At 43.1% G+C, this 22,654-nt stretch overlaps 1 protein-coding gene across 2 annotated transcripts in view; it reads right to left on the minus strand.

Annotated features, from left to right (window-relative positions):
• LOC100675786 (interleukin-36 gamma-like) overlaps positions 1 to 17,479 on the minus strand; it is a 55,962-nt gene extending 38,483 nt beyond the window's left edge. The window contains exons 1-2 of one of the 2 annotated variants that reach the window (XM_023557025.2): positions 17,216 to 17,479; positions 2,152 to 2,250 (exon numbers count right to left, since the gene is read on the minus strand). The gene's annotated coding sequence lies outside the window, so the exon portion shown is untranslated. The remainder of the gene's footprint in view (positions 1 to 2,151; positions 2,251 to 17,215) is intronic. The other variant, XM_064268825.1, reaches the window with a different exon arrangement.
• Positions 17,480 to 22,654: the final 5,175 nt, after the last annotated feature.

Below are 22,654 nucleotides of genomic sequence, written 5' to 3' on the forward strand. Positions count from 1 at the left end.
AAATTGTTTCATAAAAGATAAAATGACAAGGAAGGGCTTCAGGGCTTGACAGCAAGGACGCTAACAGAGAGGAGTGTGACCATCAGGAAGTTCTGGGAGGTGGGTAGAGTTGAAGGGTCTTCAAAGCAAGGATACCTAATATTTAAGTTGTTTGTTGTTCAGCTGTATCCCGTGAATCCATGAAATAACAATGCCTTTGTAGTTTGGGGGCAAACCAAGGGACACAGGGAACTGGTAGCCATTGAGAAGACGGAGAATTCGGTAGCCACATCAGAACAAGAGATATGAGAAGACACTGGTGGGGTTGCTAGAGAACAGAATGACACCCACAGGCCAGAGGACCTGGAGATATCCCTGTGAGCTGCTTATGGAATTTGCCACCTAGATTAAGATAAATGGGAGCAGTAGTGGTTTAGTGGTAGAATTCTTGCCCTCCATGCAGGAGACCTGGGTTCAATTCCCAGTCAGTACACCCCATGTGCCTCAAGAGCAGCCACCACCCACCTGTCAGTGAAAGCTTACGTGTTGTTATGATGCTGAACAGATTTCAGCAGAGCTTCCAGACTAAGACAGAGTAGGAAGAAAGGCCTGGCGATCTATTTGTGAAAATCATATGGATCACAATAGGCCAGTCCTGTTGAGCATAGGGGTCTCCATGAGTCAAAGGCTGACTCAATGGCAACTAACAACAACAAATCAAATAAATGCAGGTGGCTTCCACAGAGCTCCCTAAAAGAAACAAAAAAGGTGCATTCAGACACGTGAGATCCATCTATTTCCACCTAAGAATGCCCAAAATATTAGGTTCCAAAATTTATTTTTAAAAAACAGTACTTTCTAGACTCCGAAATCAGTCTTGCAAGCCTTCGGGAATGGTGCTGGCATTATTAGGGTCTGCAAGTGTCCTCAGCCCTCCAGCAATGCACTATTTATTGGGAGCAGCCCTCCTGGGAGGCATCAGGCTGCTGTTGGGAAAGAGAGCAAGGTGGTCTGGGCAGGTCTCAGGGATGACACTTAGAAATTCAGGAAATCCATAGGGACATGCCTCTAGTTGCAGAAGAAGTAAGGCAGGTGGCCAGAGGCTACGCTACATCGGCATCCACGTCAGTTGGCCTCTCAAGCTGGAAATAAGGACCGCCTACCTGGGCCAGAGGTCCCGTGATCTGTGCCTCTGTCTTGGAACCCTGGAGCTCTGTTTGCCTTCTGTCCTTATGCTCCCTGATCTGGAGGGGCCAGGCCTGTTCCTCATTTGGAATACTCAGTTTGAAAGTATATATATAAACATAATGGCAGCATTCATTCCTTGAGCCACTGGTAGCATTTTAGGTTATCAGTCACCGCTCACTGCCTGCCATCTTTCACACCAAGGGTATGAACAAGTTCCTGCAGGGTAGTGTCACTCTGCTAAGGACTGTGCCCATCCATTCAGCACATTTTAGGGTGCCTGAGGTAGAGTGTGGCTGGCAGTTCAGCCTGACAGCGAAGGTGTAGGAAACAGGCATGAATGAAAGGAAAACAAGGACACAGGATCCAAGCTATGCTGCCACTGGGAGGTTCAGGGTAGTCCTCTGTTCTCGTGATGGCTCTTCACCCCAATCCTAGTTGAGGCAGGGGAGGTCTCTGTGTCCCAAAGAAGCATATTCTCCTCTCATGTCTTCTTCCAGGAGCACTCCCAGGTATCGCTAACACCTCCCACCCCCTTCTTCTATCTCCCTCTTCTTCAAAGTTGTCCTGCAAAGCACCTCCGAAAGCCTTCCATGATCAAGCCCACCAAATACCAGCTTCTCTCTACAATTCGTGGGCTATTGACTTGCATTTTCTTGCATTTTGCATTACATTTGTTCTTGTCACTTCATATGTATGTCAGTGTTTCACAATGCCAGAAACAGCTGGTCAATTCAGAAGGAAACCCACGTAACCAATTAAGATAATAGCTCCTCGACCACACCACCAGTCCAACAACAGCACAGGAGCAACCACCACCAGAAAAATCAACCAAGGCACTCTCATCATGCTAGGTCTGAGCTAAGCACTTTTCGTTATCTCACCTAATCCTTTAATAATCCAGTGGGTAGGTACTGTTCTCTCTACTTTTCAGACAAAAGACAGAGCAGTTCAGAGAGGTTAAGCAATTTACCCAAGATCACATACCAAGTTATAGGCAAGACAGGACTATAACTTAGGTCTTCCTGAAGGTGTAACAGCTCCATCTCTTAAACGTGGTTAAGGAATGAGGTCTCATCTTCTACTCTGTTCCCATGCACATATAAAAAAAAAAAAAAAAAAAAAGAATTTTTTGTTTAAACACATATGCATGAGAAATTATTTTGTAACATGTCTTTCCTATTAAACAATGTATCTTGCCTTTTCTACTCAATAATATATCTCTCGAACACTATGTTATTTCATCAGTACCTTTCTACATTATTTTTAATTGCTGCAAGGTATTTCTGAAGACATGGGAAAATGTTATGGTTATTCCTTTGCTGGCTAGAATAAAAATTGTTGATTTCTCTATTAAATAGGAGACCTATCTTTGGAGAATTTCTTGATATACCTCTTGGGGTGGGGATAAGGTTGCAAAGGAAACGATAAAGTAAAAACAAAGCAAAAATGGCCATTAATCAGTCTTCTAAGAAGACTGGATTGGAGTAACTGCAGGCATTTCTGTTGTGCTGAGTTCTGGAATGAAGGAGACACCGAGTGTGAGGGCAGCACTCCATAGCCCTCCAGGACAGGGAAGGTGGAGATCAGTCGGAAGGTGCCGTGTCGGCGTGGGTGCAAAGCGGACTTGTACAGGGACCCAGTGGCTCCAAGCTGGAGAAGGGAAATGAGAAGGAAAAGCTAAGCCTACATAGGGTTGCTATGTACTGTGGTGTGGCGTAGTCAGTGTAAACTCTCTTCTGTTGCCCCTTACAAAGTCTCAGTAGGTTTGGCAATCCTTACCAATACTGACGCACAAGCAGATGCTATTTATTTACTTTTTTAATTGTTCGTGGGAGGCTGAAGAAGAGGATGGGCAGCTAACTTGTGTGTTGCATGTTGATGAACCATAATTTGACTAATCACCAGTTTTGAACATTTGGGGTATTTTTATTTTATATTATTACACTAGAATACTGTGTCAATTATACTTGGATTTAAACCTTTGCGTATCTTTGATTATTTCTCTAGGATAAAATCCTTTAAACGTAATTGCTAGTTCCAAGGATATATGTATTTCATTTTATATATTCTTTTATGTTTTTCATCTCATGGTAATTTTTTTTTATTTATTGTGCTTTAAGTGAAAGTTTATGAATCAAGTCAGTCTCTCATACTAAAACTTATACCCACCTTGCTATGTACTCCTAGCTGGTCTCCCCCTAATGAGACAGCACACTCCTTCTCTCCACCCTGTATTCCCGTGTCCATTCAGCCAGCTCCTGTCCCCCTCTGCCCTCTCATCTTCCCTCCAGATAGGAGCTGCCCACATAGTCTCATGTGTCTACTTAAGCCAAGAAGCTCACTCCTCACCAGTATCATTTTCTGTCTCATAGTCCAGTCTAATTCCTGTTTGAAGAGTTGGCTCCGGGAATGGTTTCAGTCTTGGGCTAACAGAGGGTCCAGGGACCATGACCTCCAGGGTCCCTCTAATCTCAGCCAGACCATTAAGTCTGGTCTTTTTACCAGAATTTGAGGTCTGCATCCCACTGTTCTCCTGCTCCTTCAGGGATTCTCTGTTGTGTTCCCTGTCAGGGCAGTCATCAGTTGTTGCCAGGCACCATCTAGTTCTTCCAGTCTCAGGCTGATGTAGCCTGTGGTTTATGTGGCCCTTTCTGTCTCTTGAGCTCATCTTTACCATATGTCTTTGGTGTTCTTCACTCTCATTTGCTCCAGGTGGGTTGAGGTCAATTGATTACAGTGATTTTTAAGGAATCTAATTTATTGGATAATCTTTTTCACCTTTCTAAACACTCATTACAGAGGCAATCACCATTCTGCTTTTTTAACAGGCTGGAAGCTTGTGTGTGTGTGTATGGTTTTTTGGTGCGTACGTGTTTTGTGTGTGTGTCTGTATGTTTTTTGGTGTGTGTATGGTTTTTATGTGTTTCATGTGTGTTGTATGTGTTGTGGATGCGTATGTTTTTGTGTGGGTGTGTATGTTTTGTGGTTTGTGCGTATGTTGTGTATGTGTAGGGGAGGGGAAAGCTTTTGCTTCCTTGATACCTGCACAGCACCAGACAGGGCTCCGCATGACTAGCTCCATCGGGTTGATTCACACCTCAGGTATGCCCACTGACCGTGCAGCAGGATTACAATGGTACTCATTTCCAGACCAGTCTCCTACAGTCAGAGTGGCACCCATGCTATGAGACATCCAGCCATAGTTTTACAAGAATTATGAGACAGCTCTGCTGGCCCAGTTAAATCCCAGCCATTCTCACACGCACTCTCCTGCTATTTATGCAAAGTTCAGACCTCGAAGAGTGATTCCACCTTAAAGGTGTTCACATAGCACTTGGCAGAGACATGTAGGTAACAGAAAAAATACAAACAGGCAGCCCATGCCAGCAGGCATTCCTTCTCCTTATCAGGCGCTTACCTCCTGTCCTGTGGGGGAGGCCAGTGCCCTGGAGACCACACCGGGCAGAGGCCGCTGCCCTTCACGGGACACGGGCAAAAATGACGTGTGTCCCCAGCTCACTGACCATCTTTTCTGACACCAGGCACTGGCCTTTGGGACCTACACCCTTTATCTTCTGGCAGCTGTGAGCGGCCTTGTTCCCTCATCCATGAATTGGTTCCAGGAACTTACTCCCAGTTTTTCATTCATTCTTTGTGCCACTGGATGTGAAAATACAACACAGATGAGGGAAAATCTCTAGAGAGAACGTCTAAGAATTTTTTCCTGGGATCACAAAGGTACCTCATCCCCTTGGCTGATCACATTTAAAAGGCCTCATTTTGTGCAAGGGCCATCATGCTGCCCTAATGTTGCTCCGTCGCCACCAGTGGCTAGGGCCATGGCCACCTGTCTCTACGGCATTTCTGTGGTGGAGGGTCAGCCCACGACCATCACAAAGCATCATGGCATCATGGCAAGAGCAGAACTCAAAAGCTTTCCTGTTCCCATCCTCTGTCCCACCTCTGTTCCTTCCTCTGCAAGCAACAGACCCCATGCCTCATCTGTCCAGGTAAACATTCATCTAGCCGGGGTCTGCACTGACCTAGTAACCTAAATGTTGGTGGCTCAAACCCTCCTAGCAGCGCTGCAGAAGGAAGGTCTGGAGATCTGCTTCCATAAAATATTACAGCCAAGAAAACCTTATGGGGCAGTTACACTCTGTAACACATTGGGTTGCCATGAGTCAGAATCGACTTGATGGCAATAAGTTTGGGTTTTTTGTCTGTTTTATGTCTTTTTGGAAGCTTTTATGCTCTTGTGTTTGGTTCCTGGAGCAGTGTCTGTATCCCAGAAGCCAGAGACAAAGGGGCCAAGGCCTCTATCTGAGGCCTTCCCTCGTGTCTGTGGTCTCTGCAGCCCAGAGAGCTGTGGCTGGAGCCACTCTGAGAGCTGCTCCAGGCCTCTGCCCCAGCAGACTGGGCGATGCCAGATGTCCAGGAGCAGAGCTTCTTGCCTGGCCAGAGCCTCTGAATTTCATTTTCAGTTAATTGTGCTCTAGTGTTTCTTCACGTACTGTCTTTCTGTAATGCTCATACTAATCCTGAGATGTAGAGCCCTTCAATGTTTCTGTTTCAAATAGAAATAGCCTTCTAGAAACTTCAGAAAAGCTCTACGACTTGCCCAAAATCATACAGCTGGAGACCTGTGGTCTCAGGAAGCACTGGCCAGGCTCTCTCCAGACAGACAACGTCCTCTGGAGCCTGGAAAAGCCTGAGGACTCAGCTCCAGAGGCCCTGGCTGCTTTCTTGCCACTGCAGGAACCTTGATGAGAGAATATGACAGTTGTGGACAGGTGTGGAGGGGATAAGTCAACTGACAGCATGGTGGAACGAAGCGGAGCTGGGTGTAGAAAGGATGTTAGTGTGAACTTTAAAATCTTGGGGGGCAATTTCTAGTTTTTCATTTATGAAGAGAAAATGGAAATCACGGGAGAAATCATAGCACATATCCAATTCTCACATTTAGCACCTTTTATGGCTCTGACATTTTGGTTTTGGAAAACAAAAATGTGTTATATGTCAGAGTTTAATTATAAAATTATCACATTTGTTCTTTAAATTAATTAGTGTTATCTGAACTTCAAGCTAATGGGAACTGCAGGTCAATTTTTTTCAGCCACCTCTTAAACTCCACTCTATTTTCTGCTCCTTCCTTACGTGCTGTCTTTGCATCTTCAGTAGCTTGGGAACAGAGCAGGAACAAGGAAAAAGACACTATAATTTGTGGGTTGAGACTATGCATTCCCTAAAACCCATTAAAACAAAACCCATTGCCGTGGAGTCAATTTCAACTCATAGCAACCCTACAGGACAGCGTAGAACTGCCTCATTGAGTTTCCAAGGAGCACTTGGTGGATTCAAACTGCCAACTTTTTGATTAGCAGCTGTAGCACTTAACCACTAAATCACCAGGGTTTCTTGAATTCCCTAAAAGCAGCAGAAATGTCATATAGGAACAGGAAGCATATTACTATTAAATTCAAAGGCGCATAACACCAGAGTAACCACTAAAATTAAGAAAAAGAAGTATGGCAAAGAAACAATAGAAGAAATAAAATAGAACACTAAAAATAGTCACTTAACCCAAAAGAGAAAAACCATGGCAGCGTAGTGGTTAAGTGCTGCAGCTGCTAACCAAAAGGCAGGCAGTTCAAATCCACCAGGTGCTCCTTGAAAACTCTATGCAGCAGTTCTGCTCTGTCCTATGAGATCACTATGAGTCAGAATCGGCTTGACGGCAATGGGTTTAGTTTTTTTGTTTTGTTTTGTTTAACCCAAAATAAGATGGAAAGATCAACAGAAGAACAAAAACTGAAAGAGACAGAGGAAAAACAGCAGCAAAATTGTAGGTTTAGATCCAGCCACATCATTAATAATAGCCAAACTGGATAAACAAATGTGGTGTGTCCATGTGGTTGAATGCTACTCAACAATAAAAAGGAATGAACTGCTAACATACCACGACATTGATGAATTGCAAAAATATCATGCTGAGCAAAAGGAGACAAACAGAAAAGACTGTGTGCTGTGCAATTCCATTTATATGAAAATCCAGAACAAGGAAAACTAATCTATGTTGATAGAAATCAGAGCATTCATTGCCTGGAGGGGCAGAGAAGGGAGACTGATTACAAAGGGGCAGGAAGAAACTTTCTGGGGAGATGGAAATGTTCTAGATCTCTATGGAAGCGTGGGTTACAATGGATTAATACATTTGTAAAAACACATCAAACTGTATACCTAAAATGGATACATTTTATGATATGTAAATTACATCTCAAAACTAATTTTTAAACATTTGAAGGTATCATAGGAGACAAAAAGTTGCTTCAATATTACATCCCATGATCCATGTTTATTTAATCCAGCATTCCAAAATTTATTTGATCATGAGTTCATTGTAAGACCTTTAATATCCACCTAGTATTAGGCAGGATGAGAAAATGCAGAGGAAAAATTTCAATACCATTAATCTGCAAGAATTTGCTAAATCCCTACGGCATGTGTCAACCTCATTGTCTCTGAATCCACCTTGGGCAGAAGTCCCCTAGCCAGGCTCAAGCCTCTCTTGTGTCACTTCTGCCCACTCAGAAGAGGTTCTTGGACAGGGTGAACCGATGGGCATGGCCAAGCAGCAGAGAAGGATGGGGTGCGATAAAGCGAGGAAGGCCTCTGTCTTTCCAAAGAGAAGCAGGTAACACATCCGGCGATGGAAAAGGGCAGGGAAGTTTAAGTGCCTGGGAACCTTCCAGGTGCCTCTTTTGACCTTTGTTAAGAGGCTGACAACCCTGATCTCCCCAAGGCTTTTAGGAAAAGCAAGAGCTTGGCCAGCAGGGGCCACGCAAGCACATCACACATCACTGAGTGCTCGTGGCAGGCATACCCTGAGCCAGACTCACGCTCACATCCTGTCTGTCATATGGCCCTCACAATAATCCCATGAAGGAATTGTTCCTCATGAGCGCAATTAAGTGTTCTAGAATTCCCATTCTTCGCAATGTTATCCATAATTTGTTATGATTCACACAGTCCAATGCATCCCCCCAAAAAATCGAGTGCCGTCAAGTCGATTCCGACTCATAGCGACCCTATAGGACAGAGTAGAACTGCCCCATGGAGTTTCCAAGGAGCGTCTGGCAGATTTGAACTGCCAACCCTTTGGTTAGCAGCCGTAGCACTTAACCGCTATGCCACCAGGGTTTCCGTCCAATGCATAGTCAATAAAAAACAGGTAAAACATATTTCTGCTATTCTCTGCTTTCAGCCAGGATCCATCTGACATCAGCAATGATATCGCTGGTTCCACGTCCTCTTCTGAATCTGGGTTGAATTTCTGGCAGTTCACTGTTGAAGTACTGCTGCAACCACTTAAGAATTATCTTCAGCAAAATTTTACTTGCCTGTGATATTAATCTCTGCATTCTATTGGATCATCTTTCTTTGGAATGGCCACAGATATGGAGGTCTTCTAGTCAGTTGGCCAGGTACCTGTCTTCCAAATTTCTCAGCATAGACAAGTCAGCACCTCCAGTGCTGAATCCATTGGTTGAAGCATCTCAACTGTTATTCCATAAATTCCTGGAACCTTGTTTTTTGCCAATGCCTTCAGTGCGGCTTGAAATTCTTCCTTCAACACCATCAGTTCTTGATCATATGCTACCTCCTAAAATGGTTGAACATTGACCAATTCTTTTTGATACAATGACTCCATGTATTCCTTCCATCTTTTTTGGATGCTTTCTGTGTTGTTCAATATTTTGGCCATAGAATCCTTCAAAATTGCAACTTGAGGCTTGACTTTTTTCTTCAGTTCTTTCAGCTTGAGAAATGCCAAGTGTGTGCTTCCCTTTCGATTTTCTAACTCTAGGTCTTTGTACATTTCATTATAATACTTTACTTTGTCTTTTTAAGCTGCCCTTTGAAATCTTCTGTTCAGTTCTTTTACTTCATCATTTCTTCCATTCCTTTTAGCTACTCTACATTCAAGAGCAAGTTTCATAGTCTCTTCTGACATCCATTTTGGTCTTTTCTTTCTTTCCTGTCTTTTTAATGATCTTTTCCTTTCTTCACGTATGATGTCCTTGATATCATCCCACAACTTATCCAGTCTTCTGTCATTAGTGCTCAACGCATCAAATATATTCTTGAGATGGTCTCCAAATTCAGATGGAATATACTCAAGGTTATACTACAGCTCTAGTGAACTTGTTTTAATTTTCTTCAACTTGAGCTTACCTCTGAGCAATTGATGGTCTGTTCCACAGTCAGCCCCTGGCCTTGTTCTCACTGATCATATCAAGCTTTTCAGTTATCTCTTTCCACAGATGTAGTCGATTTAATTCCCGTGTTTTCCATCTGGTGAGGTCCATGTGTATAGTCACTGTTTATATTGCTGAAAAAAAGGTATTTGCAATGGATAAGCCATCAGTCTTACAAAATTACATGATGCTACCTCTGGCACTGTTTCTATCACCAAGGTCACATTGTTCAACTGTAGTTCCTTCTTCTTTGTTTCCAACTTTTGAATTCCAATCACCAGTAATTATCTTGATTGTACAGTTGATCAATTTCAGACTGCAGAAGTTGGTAAAAGTCTTCAATTTCCTCATCTTTGGCAATAGTGGTGGTTGTGTGAATTTGAATAATAGTCCTATTAACTGATTTTCCATGTAGGCGTATGGCTATTATCCTATCACTGACAGCATTGTACTTCAGGATAGATCTTGAAACGTTCTTTTTGACAACGAATGTGATGCCATTCCTCTTCATTTTTTCATTCCCAGCACAGCAGATCATATGACTGTGTGATTCAAAATGGAAAATACCAGTCCATTTTAGCTCACTAATGCCTAAGATCTTCATCTTTATGTGTTCCATTTCATTTTTGAAGACTTCCAATTTTCCTAGATTCATATTTTATACATTACACATTCTGATTATCAATGGATGTTTGCAGCTGTTTCTTCTCATTTTGAGTCATGCCACACCAGCCAATGAAGGTCCTGAAAGCTTAACTCCATCCATGTGGCACATCAGCAAATGAAGGTACCAAAAGCTCAACTCCTTCCACATCACTAAGGTCGACTCTACTTTGAGGAGGCAGCTCTTCCCCAGTCATATTTTGAGTGCCTTCCAACCTGAAGGGCTCATCTTCTGGCATTATATCATACAATGTTCCTCTACTATTCATGTTTTCATTGGCCAATTTTTTGTAAGTAAACCTCCAGGCTCTTCTTTCTAGTCTCTCTTAGTCTGGAAGCTCTGTTGAAACTTGTCCACTATGGGTGACCCTGCTGGTATTTGAATTACTGATGGCATAGCTTCCAGCATCACAGCAACATGCAAGCCATCACAAGGTAGCAAACTGACACACGTGGGGATTATGCCCATTCATCCATTTGAATTTTGTCTTTGGTTCTTTCAGCTTGAAAAATGCTGAGCATCTTCTTCCCTACTGGTTTTCTAACTCCAAGTCTTTGCACATTCCATTATAAAACTTACTTACTATATGACACAGCAATTCTATTCCTAGTTTTTAACCAAGAGAAATGAAAATATATAGCTACAAAAAGACTTGTACATGAATATTCATACCAGCTTTGTTCATAATTACTAAAAACTGGAAACAAAACAAATGGAACAGATATGCAAATTGAGGTATTGCTATACAATGGAAAACTATTCAGCAATAGAAAGGAATTAACTACTGATAAGTGTAACATGGATGTCTAGGCTGGGTTCTCTAGAGAAGCAAAACCAGTGAAGCATAGAGAGAGATTCATCTCAAGGAAATGGCTCACACAGTTGTAGAGGCTAGCAAGTCCCAAGTCTGTGAGTCAGGCATCAGGTAGGAGGCTTCTCCTGACTCACACAGTTGCAGAGGCTGACAAACCCAAGATCAGCAGGTCAGACAGCAGGGTTGCTGGCTCACGGGCTGCAGAGGCTAACAAATACAAGATCGGCAGATTAAGAAGGCAGACTGCTGGCTCACAGTCTGCAGAGGCCAATTAACCCCAAGATCAGTAGGTAAGACGGCAGGCAACTGGAACACAGGCTACCAAGGCTGCCAAATCCCAAGACTGGCAATATGGCAAGCCACTGTTTCAAGTCTCAAGAACTGGAGGTCAGATGATGACAAGCTGGATGCAGGATCCAGAGCAAGCAAGTGAGCTTTGCCAGAATATCCATATATATATATATTGGATATAGACCATACTCCTGAGGAAAATCCCCTTACAACTGATTGGCTGATCACATCAGATCACATAAGGGAAGATGACTACATCATTACGTAACTGCCAAACTATATCATTACATAACTGTCAAACGACTGAGAATCATGGCCCAGCCAAGTTGACACACAGCCTTAACCATCACAATGGGTGAATCTCAGAAACATGCTGAGTGAAAGAAGCCAGACAAAAAAGACTACATAATGCATGATTCCATTCATGTGAAATTCCAGAAGAGGCCAACTGAAGCTATAGTGGCAGAAAGTAAATCAGTGATTGCCTGGGGGCTGGGACGTAGGCCTGACTGCATAGGGGCAAAAAAGAACTCTTGGGGAGAGGGGTGGAAATGTTCTATGACTTGATTAGGGTATTATTTACACAGGTGGTACATTTATCAAAACTTAAAATGTATGTTTTACTGTATGTAAACTATACTTCAGTAAAGTTGATTTTAAAAGACAATAATATGGATAAGTGTGACACCATTCGGGGGGAAAATGACAAATAGTGTGCAAGTATGTACATATACATGCAAAGGAGAGGGTTAACTTAGAAAGATGCCAACTAACTGATAACATGGTTATCCTGGAAAGAGGGAGTGCATTTGGTAGTGAGGGGAGGTATGGAAGGGAACTTAGAGCTTTTCTTCAACAAATTATGTATTGTTTGAATTTTGTGAAAAATTCTATGGGGAAAAAAAAAAAACTTAAACAGAAGGATAAGGAGGAGAGGGAGGAGAGGAAAGAAATGGAATTTAAGCATCTTCTTCAGAAGTACCACAGGAAGTCAGGACTCAAATCCAAGCTTTCTAATTCCAAGTGCAGGAGTGACCCAGTCCCAAGCGGGTGCTCAAAAGGAAGACATTATTTGTCATCCATTGTTCATTCTGGCATCATGAAAGACCATGTCCAAATGCAGATTAAAAAGCTCCTGATTCTGGAAAACATTCCCATTTATCAATTGTTGCTCTTAGGTGCCATCAAGTCAATTGCAACTCTATGTACAATAGAACGAAAATCTGCCCAGTCCTGAGCCATCCTCACAATCACTGTTACGCTTGAGCCATTGTTGCAGCCACTGTGTCAATCCATCTCTTTGAGGGTCTTCCTTGTTTTCTGTCACTCTCTACCAAGCATGAGGTCCTTCTCCTGATAACATGTCCAAAGTATGTGAGACGCAGTCTCACCGTCTTTGCTTATAAGGAACATTCTGGTTGTACTTCTTCCAAGACAGATTTGTTCTTTCTTCTGGCAGTCCATGGTAAATTCAATATTCTTCACCAACACCATAATTCAAAAGCATCAATTCTTCTTCAGCCTTCCTTATTCATTGTCCACCTTTTGCGTGCATGTGAGGTGATTGAAAACACCATGGCTTGGGTGAGGTGCACCTTAGTCTTTAAAGTGACATCTTTGTTTTTTAACACTTTAATAAGGCTTTTCGCAGGAGATTTGCTCAATGCAATCTGTCATTTGATTTCTTGACTGCTGCTTCCATGGATGTTAATCATGGATTGAAGCAAAATGAAATTCTTGACAACTTCAATTTTTTCTCCATTTATCATGGTGTTGCTTATTGGACCAGTTGTGAGGTTTTTTGTTTTCTTTATGTTGAGGTGCAATCCATAGTGAAGGCTGTGGTCTTTGATCTTCATCAGTAAGTGCTTCAAGTCCTGTTCTCTTTCTAAAAGCAAGGTTGTGTCATCTGAATAACGCAGGTTGTTAATGAGTCTTCCTCCAACTTTGATGCCACGTTCTTCTTCATATAGTCCAGCTTCTTGGTTTATTTGCTCAGGATACAGATTATCAGTGGAAACATTTAATGCTGTGGTTTCTGAGTTCAATTTTTAAATAAGTATTTGTTTCATTTTTACCATTAACTCCTCCTCAGGAGTGTAAAGAGAGAGCTATCATCCTCTTCCTCAACCTCATCTGTCACTTTGACACAAACTCACATGTCTCAATGATATCAGTTAAGTTCACCCGATCCAAGGCTGCGCCTCAGGTCTTCGGTTCCATCAGGGATGGTTCTTTGAGCATTCTAGAATACTAGATTCTAGACACAAAAAATTCCTCATTTTACCCCCAAAATATGAGTCATAGAAAATCTCCTAACAACCATCTTTTAATACTCACAGACAGGGCACATCTAAAAATGTGTCTTTGGTTTTAAAATAGTGTTCGCATATAAACACTACTTATAAAAGCAACGACTTGACAGGGAGCTAAAACACAAGCAAATGTCAAATTCCCTTGCAACATCTTTTTTTATTTTCTATTTCTTTATTTAGTTTAGTTTAATTTTACTAAAGTCTGTAATAGATTCTAGGCCTTTAGGTGGCACAAATAGTTTGTGCTTGACTGTTAACCTAAAGGTTGGCAGCTCAAACTCACACAGTGGTACAGCAGAAAATAGATCTCTCAACCTGCTTCTGTTACGATTACAACCAAGAAGATCCTATGGAGCAGTTCTACCCTAACCATGAGTTGGAATCGACTCGACAGTAACTAACAACAACATAAGAGGCCCTAGGAGTCCCTGGGTGGTACAAATGGTTAACACACTTGGTTGTTAACCAAAGGGTTGGAAGTTCGAATCCACCCAGACGTGCCTCAGAAAAAAAGGCCTAGTGATCTACTTCGTAAAGATCAGCCATTGAAAACCCTATGGAACACATGAGTCAACTCAGCATCGCTGAAGAGCTCCCCTGCAATGTGGGCATATGGCCACTGGGTGGCAGGAGAAAGTCTCTGTTGCCCCAGCTAGTGACCAGTTGCTCTGGTCATGTCTGAGACGCCAGTTCTGGGCCGTGGCCGCTGCAGGATTTGCATCTTGGCCTTCTGAAACACAGCTTTCTAGTAAACACAGGTTCTGTTTGTTACAGCCTCCGTTCCAGCCTCCAGAGCATGCCTACTTAATGATGAAATGCCCGTGTATGCTTAAGAAGAAAATGTTCATGACAAACTCATTTTTATAGATTTTTCTACCTTTTCATCCAAGGGCCTGAATGCTGACACTTTCCAGCAAAGCAATTGTTTCTCAGCCCCAGGAGACTTGCTTTGCTTTGTTTCAAACTCATTGTTCTTAAATCGGCCTAGAGCCAAGACAATATTTGCTCATCTCTTAACCACTGCATCGGTATGGAGAATTTCTCTCGCTCACTGCTTCCTATTGGCTTACCTCTCTGTGTGGATAAATAGCTGATAAAATGGCAACCAGTATCCAAAATCTAACAATGGGGAAAAAGATGCTTTGGTGGCAGGATAAAATTTGGAAATTTAACTAAGATTTATCCTTCTCATACACCACTTGTTTTCTTCTGTCCTTTCCAAGCTACTCCCTCCACCTCCAGCCTCTTAAAATGGCTCCAGGAAAAACTTGTTTATGACTCAAGGAGAGTGACAGTGTCAATGTGACAGCTTCCTATGGGATTTCCAAGGGTAATTTTGATTCCATGTGACAGTTGCCTCACCCCAACCTAGACCCTTCAAAGCTGCGACTGTGTGTATAAGAACCAGACAAGCCTTTCCATTAGACAAGAATGGGTTGTCCAGTGGGGAAAGAAGAAGCTCAGAGAAGAAGAGGGCCTAAGGAGAGTCCTGGTCCTACTACCCTCATCTCCCCAGTCTGGGTCCTGGCATGGGTGGATGACAAAAACCCAGGTCCATCTAGAAATCTGAGAGTGGAGGGGACTTGCCCTTCACTTCCCACATGACCCCAAGGAAGCGTCAAGCCTTACAGAGAGGAGAGATGGCAGAAGTATAGCAAGAAGGGTCTGGGCAGAGGCCATGCTATGTAAGCACAGACACGGTCTGTGTCCTGAGGTCCAGGAAAGTGCAGAAGAACATCGAGCAGTTGCCCATATTCCGTTTCTCGGCAACAAGAGAGGCCTGTGGACCTAACACCAGGGTTTTATTTTAGTGTATTTTGCTTGTGATGTTTTCTCCTTATGTTTTAGTGTTGATATGTTGCTGTGGATATTACGAGTGTCAAAAGTCAAAGCTCCAGGAATGGTTAGGGGTGATGGTTGAACAATACGATGAGCATAACATCTCTGAGTTGTACATATGAAGATCGTTGAAATGGCAGATGTTTTGTTACCTATATACTTTCCACAATTAAAAAAAAGAGAAAGTCAAAGCTTGAGAAGACTGTAAGGATGTGCACAAGTGTTGAAGACGTGAGACCCAGATTCAAATCTTGACCCTACTACTTCCTATTTGTAGGAACCTGGACAAGTTACTTAACTCTTATAAGCCTGTATGATATCCCTGAAGAGAGGGAAGGATAGTAACAGCCAGTGCTTTGTGCTATTGTAAGGATGAAATAAAATAATACATACAAAGTGTCAATAGAGTGTTTGCCATGCAGATGTCCAATGCCTGGCAGCTACTATTGTCTGGTTCACTTTGTAGGTAACGATTCAAGGAGGCTCTTGCTGTGCCCAGTGTAGCACATTGGAGAGGCCTACATTAGATACTCGGAAAATGAAAAGGTAGGCTCATCTGAACAGAATGCTGAGATTGCTCACCTGGCCACAAATGACACAGGCAAAAGGGCTGTAATGTTTTAAGGAGGATTTAGCAAGTCGTCAATAACTATCAAATGTATGAATTGGAGGTGTAAGGCACATAAAAGACCTCAGCAGTAAAGCGTTCTGCAAAGTGAGGTGCTGTGCTGTTGTTGATGAAGAGCCTGAGCCCAGCCTCCTTCTGGCCCAGCTGAGAGGTTCTGGTTCTGGGCAAATGCCTCCACCTCTCTCAGAGGCGGTTCCTGCTCTGTGGGGCATGGACACCTGCAAGCCCTTCCAGTACTAAAATTCTGCAGTAAAACCTGTGAGAGCCGGAACTCAAGAGGACCGCCTTGTTTTTCTAGGTCTTACAAGTTTGCCGCCTTTTACAGGCTACATGCAGCCTTACCATTTTTCTATCACTCTCTGTTAGTGGAAAATATCTGAGTTTTCCTTCTCTGACAGGTTTCTGCCTTTCACAAGTTCTGGCTTTCACAGGTTTTACTGTATACTCTGCTACTTCAGAAATATCTAACTTTTTAGTTATTAAAATAATCAAATAATTCTTCTGTTTCCTAATGTTAAAAACTAGCTACAAAATTAGTGGCAGGAATATCTAAATAAATCAGAAAAATGAAACATATGTATGTTTTGAATCCATCACCTATTTGTCAGTCTGTTGTATTGTGGTGGCTTACAAGTTGCTATAATGCTGGAAGCTATGCCACTGTTATTTTCAAATACCAGCAGGATCACACATGGTGGACAGGATTCAGAGGAGCTTCCAGACTAAGATGGACTAGGAAGAAAGGCTGGCAATCTACTTCCAAAAATTAGCCAGTGAAAACCCTATGGATCACAGAATATTATCTGAGACCTCAACTTACTTCTTTTGGACAAGTCATCAGCAGGGATGATCACTGGAGAAAGACACCGTATTTGGTAAAGTGGAGGGCCAGCGAAGGTGAGGAAGACCCTCAATAAGATGGGTTGACATGATGGTCACAACAATGGACTCAAATATACCAATAATCATGAAGGTGGCACAGGACCAGGCAACATTTCATTCTGCTGTACATGGGTCACCATGAGTCTGAGCCAACTCAATGGCAACTAACAACATGTTTTGAATGTTGAAACTACTGCCTTAACAACATAAAAAAAAAAGAAATACCAAACCACAAGCATCGATTTTTCTGTGGATAAGCACGCCTTCCTGTCTAGCCATTTAAATTATGATGCAAACAATTTCCAACTTGCCAGGTGTAGCAGGTCAGTGGGCCGCTCCTACGCTGCAGTCACTCACCTGATTTATGATTTCCAGTGTGTCCAGCATGTTCCCAGGGTAGCTAGCATGAGGAAGCAAATTCTAAAGCAGTCTCTGACCCCAAGAAACCGTATGGAGGTGAGAGCTTCAGCCCAGAGAACCTCAAGAACCTCAGGAGAAACCAGCCCTGAACTTCTCCAGGAACAACACAAGAGAGCCAGATGTTGGCGTTGTTTTGGATACAGAGTGTTCGGTTTCCTTAAATCTTCCTTTATCATTGGCGTCCCTCAATGGAGGCCCCAACAACACAGTGCCTGAAACCTACTTGGGAGTTTTTTTTCTTTAACTTTTTTTCTATTGTGGTAAAATATGTATAATATAAACTTTGTTGTTTTAACCATTTTAAGTGTACATATCAGTGGCATTAGTCACTCCCAATGTTGCACAACCATCGCCACTAGCTACTTCCGAGAAGTTTTTATCACCACGAACAGAAACTGCACCCATTAAGCAAATCCCTGGTAACCTCGAATCTACTTTATCTGTGTAAATTTGCTTATTCTAGATATTTCATATAAGTGGAATCGTAAAATATTTGTCCTTTTGAGTCTGGCTTATTTCACTTAAAGTAATGTTTTCAAGGTTCATCCATGTTTTTGCGTGTATCCGAACATCATTGTTTTTTATGGCTGAATCTTATTCCATTGTATGTATATACCATTGTATGTATAGACATCTATTCATCTGTTGATGAGCACTTGAGTTGTTTCCACCTTTTGGCTGGTGTGAGTACTGCAATGCATTTGTGTGTATCTGAGCACCTGTTCTGAATGCTTTGGAGTACATACCTAGGAATGGCACTGCTGGGTAATTTTATGGTTAGCATTTTGAGGAACAACCAAACTTTTTCACAGAGGCTGTACCATTTTGCATTCCCCCCAGCAATGGAAGACAGTTCCAGTTTCTCCAACATTCTCACAACACTTGTTAGTTCCCTCTTTTTTTTTTTAAATAGTCACCTAGTGGAGATGAAGTAATACATCATTGTTGCTTTGAGTTGCATTTCCCTAATAACTAATCATGTTGTACACCTGCCTTGGTAACCTACAGCTGCTATGAAAGAAATACCACTAGTCGATGGCTTTAAGAAACAAATTTATTTTCTCACAGTTTAGGAAGCTAGAAGTCCAAATTCAGAGTGCCAGCTTGCAAGGAAGGCTTTCTCTCTCTCGGCTCTAGACTAAAGTCCTTGTATCTTCAGCTTCTGCTTCCTGGTTCCTTGGAGATCTCCATGTATCTTCGCATCTATCTTACCCTATCTCTCTCTGCCTGCTTGTTTAATCTCTTTTTATATCTCAAAAAAAGATTGAATCAAGATACATTCTATATTAACCCTGCTACATCAACGTAACAAAGACAAGTCATTCCGAAAGAGGATTATAACCGAAAGCATAGAAGTTAGGATTTAGAACACATATTATTGAGGAACATAATTTGATCCATTGCGGTATCTTTTCATATGTTTATTGGCCATTTTGTTGGTGCCCTGGTGACACAGTGGTTAAGAGCTAGCTGCTAACCAAAAAGTCAGCAGTTCAAATCTACCAGCCATTCCTTTGAAACTCTATGGGCAGTTCTACTCTGTCCTACAGCTTCACTATGAGTCAAAATCAATTCGACAGCAATGGGTTAATGGGTTTTTTATTGTTGAATTTTAGGAGTGCTCTATGGATATTTAACTCAAGTCAGATAACTGATTTGCAGATGTTTTCTCCCATTTTGTAGGCTGTCTTTTCATTTTCTTGATAACGTCCTTTTATGAACAAAAGTTTTTGATTTTGATCAAGCCCAAGTTATCTATTTTTTTTTTCTTTTGTTACTTGTGATTTGGTGTCTTATCTAAGAATCCATTGCTAAATCCAAGGTCCTACGTTTTCCTCTATAAGTTTTATGATTTTAGCTCTTATATTTAGGTCACTGATCCATTTCACTAACTTCGATTATGCCATTATTCTCGCGATTCTAATTTGGACATATGACTGGTGCTCATTAAGTGGCCTGTGTCTGGCGATTCTTGTTTTTACCTTCCCTCCAGGCCTGGGCAGATTATCCAATAGGCAAGGTAAGCACCATACTTACCTTGCTTACCAGGTCATCTGTAGGAAACAATTTCACTTTTTTTTCACTGCATCAAAGATTCTGCTTCTAGATATGGCTGGCATCTGTCTCTCTGTCAAACCACAGCACCTTCCTCTAGAATCAAAGCCTATTTTCAAATTTACAGTCCCTGACAGGGACGGATCACCCAGTAAGCAAGGTAAACATGAGTTTACTTATGTTTACTTACTAGTCTGTAGTGACCAATCTCACATGGGTAAACTGCCCTGCCTCCTCTCCCCTCCCCATACCTCCTAACCACAGCTGCTTTGTGGGGTGCTAAGGTAATGATGTGGGATGAGTTGAGCTTGCCCCAGGAAGAACTTTCTGTCCAAAGACTGGAGGCCTGTGCCTTCAGCTGGAGGCAATAAGACTAGCCCTGGTGTCTGGCTCCCATTTCTAAAGCAGACAAGATGCAGAATAGAGGGGAGTTTCTCAGGTGCCAGCTATCCAGGGTCAAATCCTAGCTCTAGTGTCTACCCATCTCCTCCTGGGTGGTCAGGATGAACTCTTCATCCCTCTTGTCCAATTTGCATAAACTGAAAGTAACAGGCCCGGGCTCTTCTGTCATAGGAAAGGGGTTTTTTGTGAGATTAAACAGAGATGACTCAATACAACAGAGATATAACATACAGGACATGAGTCAAGGCAGGACGTTTCTCTGGTCAGGAAGGTTGTTTGCACCCTTTAGGTAGGGCTTCTTCCTTAATCTGCCACTCAGCCTCCCCAACAGCATGCCCATCTTTGGGAACAAGTCCAGCAAATGGGGATGGGACTCAGATGACACAAAGATCCCTCCCCTATCCCAAAGGAAATGCTGTCTTCCACTGGTTCACCCAAATGGCCCTGTGTCTTGCCTCAGTCTGGGACCTTCACTTGCAAGGGCAGAAAAAAGGTGGGGAGACTACATTAGTTAGAGAACGTTGCTGGTGGGCAACGTCCAAGCTTGCTGTAAAGTCCAGCCTTGGAATAGTAGGACATGTCAGTGGCAAGAGGGCTGGGGGAAGTGTCAGGGGATGGGTGGGTGCCTCAAGTCCTTTCTCTTTACATAAAAAGTACAACCCATTTTCCCACATGACACAAGCACGTCGTCCTGGTGGCGAAAGGGGAAGTGACTGAGCGTCCTCCTGTGCATGCTTGCGTGTCATTTGCTTGTATTCCTGGGAGAGTGTGTGGTAACCTCTGCAATAGGCCTTTCTCGCCAGCTCACTCTTTACGGGCTGAGCTCAGACACAGGCTGCAGGGAAAATCCAGCACTGGCTAGGACACCGGCCTAAAAGGCTGCTAAGACCTTTTGACCCCTCAGCATCAGTGATGGCCTGACTCACAGGCAGCCTTCAATTCCTGTCTCATTTTATCTGTCACCAAGGGCTCCTTGGCTGGGACTCCTGTAAAAAACAAATGTGATTGAATAACTGTCTGTAAGTCTTCAGCCAGTCTGTCTGTTGCCTGTTCTCAGGTTTTCTCCTGGCAAGACTCAGACTTGTCTTGTCTTGTCTTGCCTAACAAAATAAGGCAGGTGTAATGTTCTTTAACCTCACACCTGCTGTGGAAATGGCTGAGATCCAGGTGCTCAGTCATCTGCAAGTGCAGAGCCCAAGATGAGTCAAGAGGCAGAGAAACTCGGCCAGGCCACCAAAGCCCACTAGGTTTGGAGTCCTGTGACTTCCCAACACCTCTACCCCCATCATCACCACCAAACCACACTCCCACCTCTGTTGTCCAGCCCGTTATCTTCCTGGCTCTGGTTCCTGCCCTTACTCTCGTCCCACAAGCCAGTTCTTAGGCTCTTGGGCATATCCCAACCAACTTGGCAAAGGGGCACATGGTCCAAAGCTCCTTAAACTCTGGGACTAGTTGTTAGTTATCATCAAGTCATTTCCAACTCTTGGCAACCCCACCTGTGCAGAGAAGACCTGCTCCATAGGGTTTTCAAGGCTGTGACCTTTCAGAAGTAGATTGTCAGGCCTGTCTTCTGAGGCATCTCTGGGTGGACTTGAACCTCCAACCTTTCAGTTAGCAGCTGAGTGCATTAACCGTTTGCACCACCCAGGGATTCCTATGATGCCTGTAGTCAATATTAACATCCAAAGGCAAGCGTTTTCTTTCTCACCCACTAGTGGGTCAGCTCTGTGCTGGGGCATATAGAAGCAGGTTAGGGCACTGGTTGTATTTTTAAAGAGTTTACAGAGTATATAAGGATACAGCACACATGCACACCCACCACTCATCCATCTACCCACCTGCAGACCATTCCTTCTCAGTCTCTTACATGGGCACGTCCTTTTCTACCTATTGCCATCTCTCACCGTACACTCCACACGTGTCTATCCCCACATCTCCAAACCACAACTCTAGGCCTCCATCTCTTTCCACACATTAGTGTCTTAAACCAATCTCTTTGATTCATAAAAGAGAGAAGTGAGCAGAGAGAGAGGGGGACCTCATACCACCAAGAAAGCAGTGCTGGGAACACAGCGTGTCCTTTGGACCTGAGGTTCCTTCACTGAGATGCTCCCAGACCAAGAGAAGACTGATGACAAGGATACCTCCTCCAGAGCCGGCAGAGGGGCCAATGCCCTGAATTCGGACTTCTAGCTTACTGGACTGTGAGAGAATAAACTTCTCTTTGTTAAAGCCATCCACTTGTGGTATTTCTGTGATAGCAGCCCTAGATGATCAAGACAACTACATATGTTCACTTTTCCACCTTTCCACCTGCCCCTACCTCCCGGATCCTTTGACCAACTGAACAGTTGTTACCTTTTCTAGCTAGCTCGTCTGCTCTAAGAAAAACTTCAAGTACAGCTGTTCAAGGAAAGTAAAACCCTAAATAAACTTTATAAAAGCTACCCCCCAGCCTCCACGGCTGGTGACATGCTCTAAAATGACTACAAGGGCTGGGCTCCGAAAGTGAGATGCCCCACAGACGGCCACGTGGGGTTGATGGTAGGATTGGCCCAGAGCGGGCAGCTAGCCAGTGCTGTGCCACCTGCACAAACATCAGAGCAGAAGCCTGGAACATCTCCCCAAGCTGGTCCTCAGAATGTGACCCAACAATCTGGGGCCATTTCACAAGGACCTAAGTAAGAAGACAAAGGCTCTCATACAGGATGCTCTGTGCTTCTGATCTGTCTGGACTGGGCAGAGTTGGAAACCTGGACCCAATATGAATCACTCTCAACTCACTGTTCATGTCATCCTTTTACATCAATCTGGAATTGTGGAAATGCCCATTGTTTCCCCTCCAGAATCTCTCTGGGGAGAATTTTAAACATTTCCTAAGCACGTGTCACCAGGGCCATGTTTACACTCTCGTTC

Source organism: Loxodonta africana, chromosome 15, assembly GCF_030014295.1.
Source record: "Loxodonta africana isolate mLoxAfr1 chromosome 15, mLoxAfr1.hap2, whole genome shotgun sequence".
In the NCBI taxonomy this organism is placed as follows: domain Eukaryota; kingdom Metazoa; phylum Chordata; class Mammalia; order Proboscidea; family Elephantidae; genus Loxodonta; species Loxodonta africana.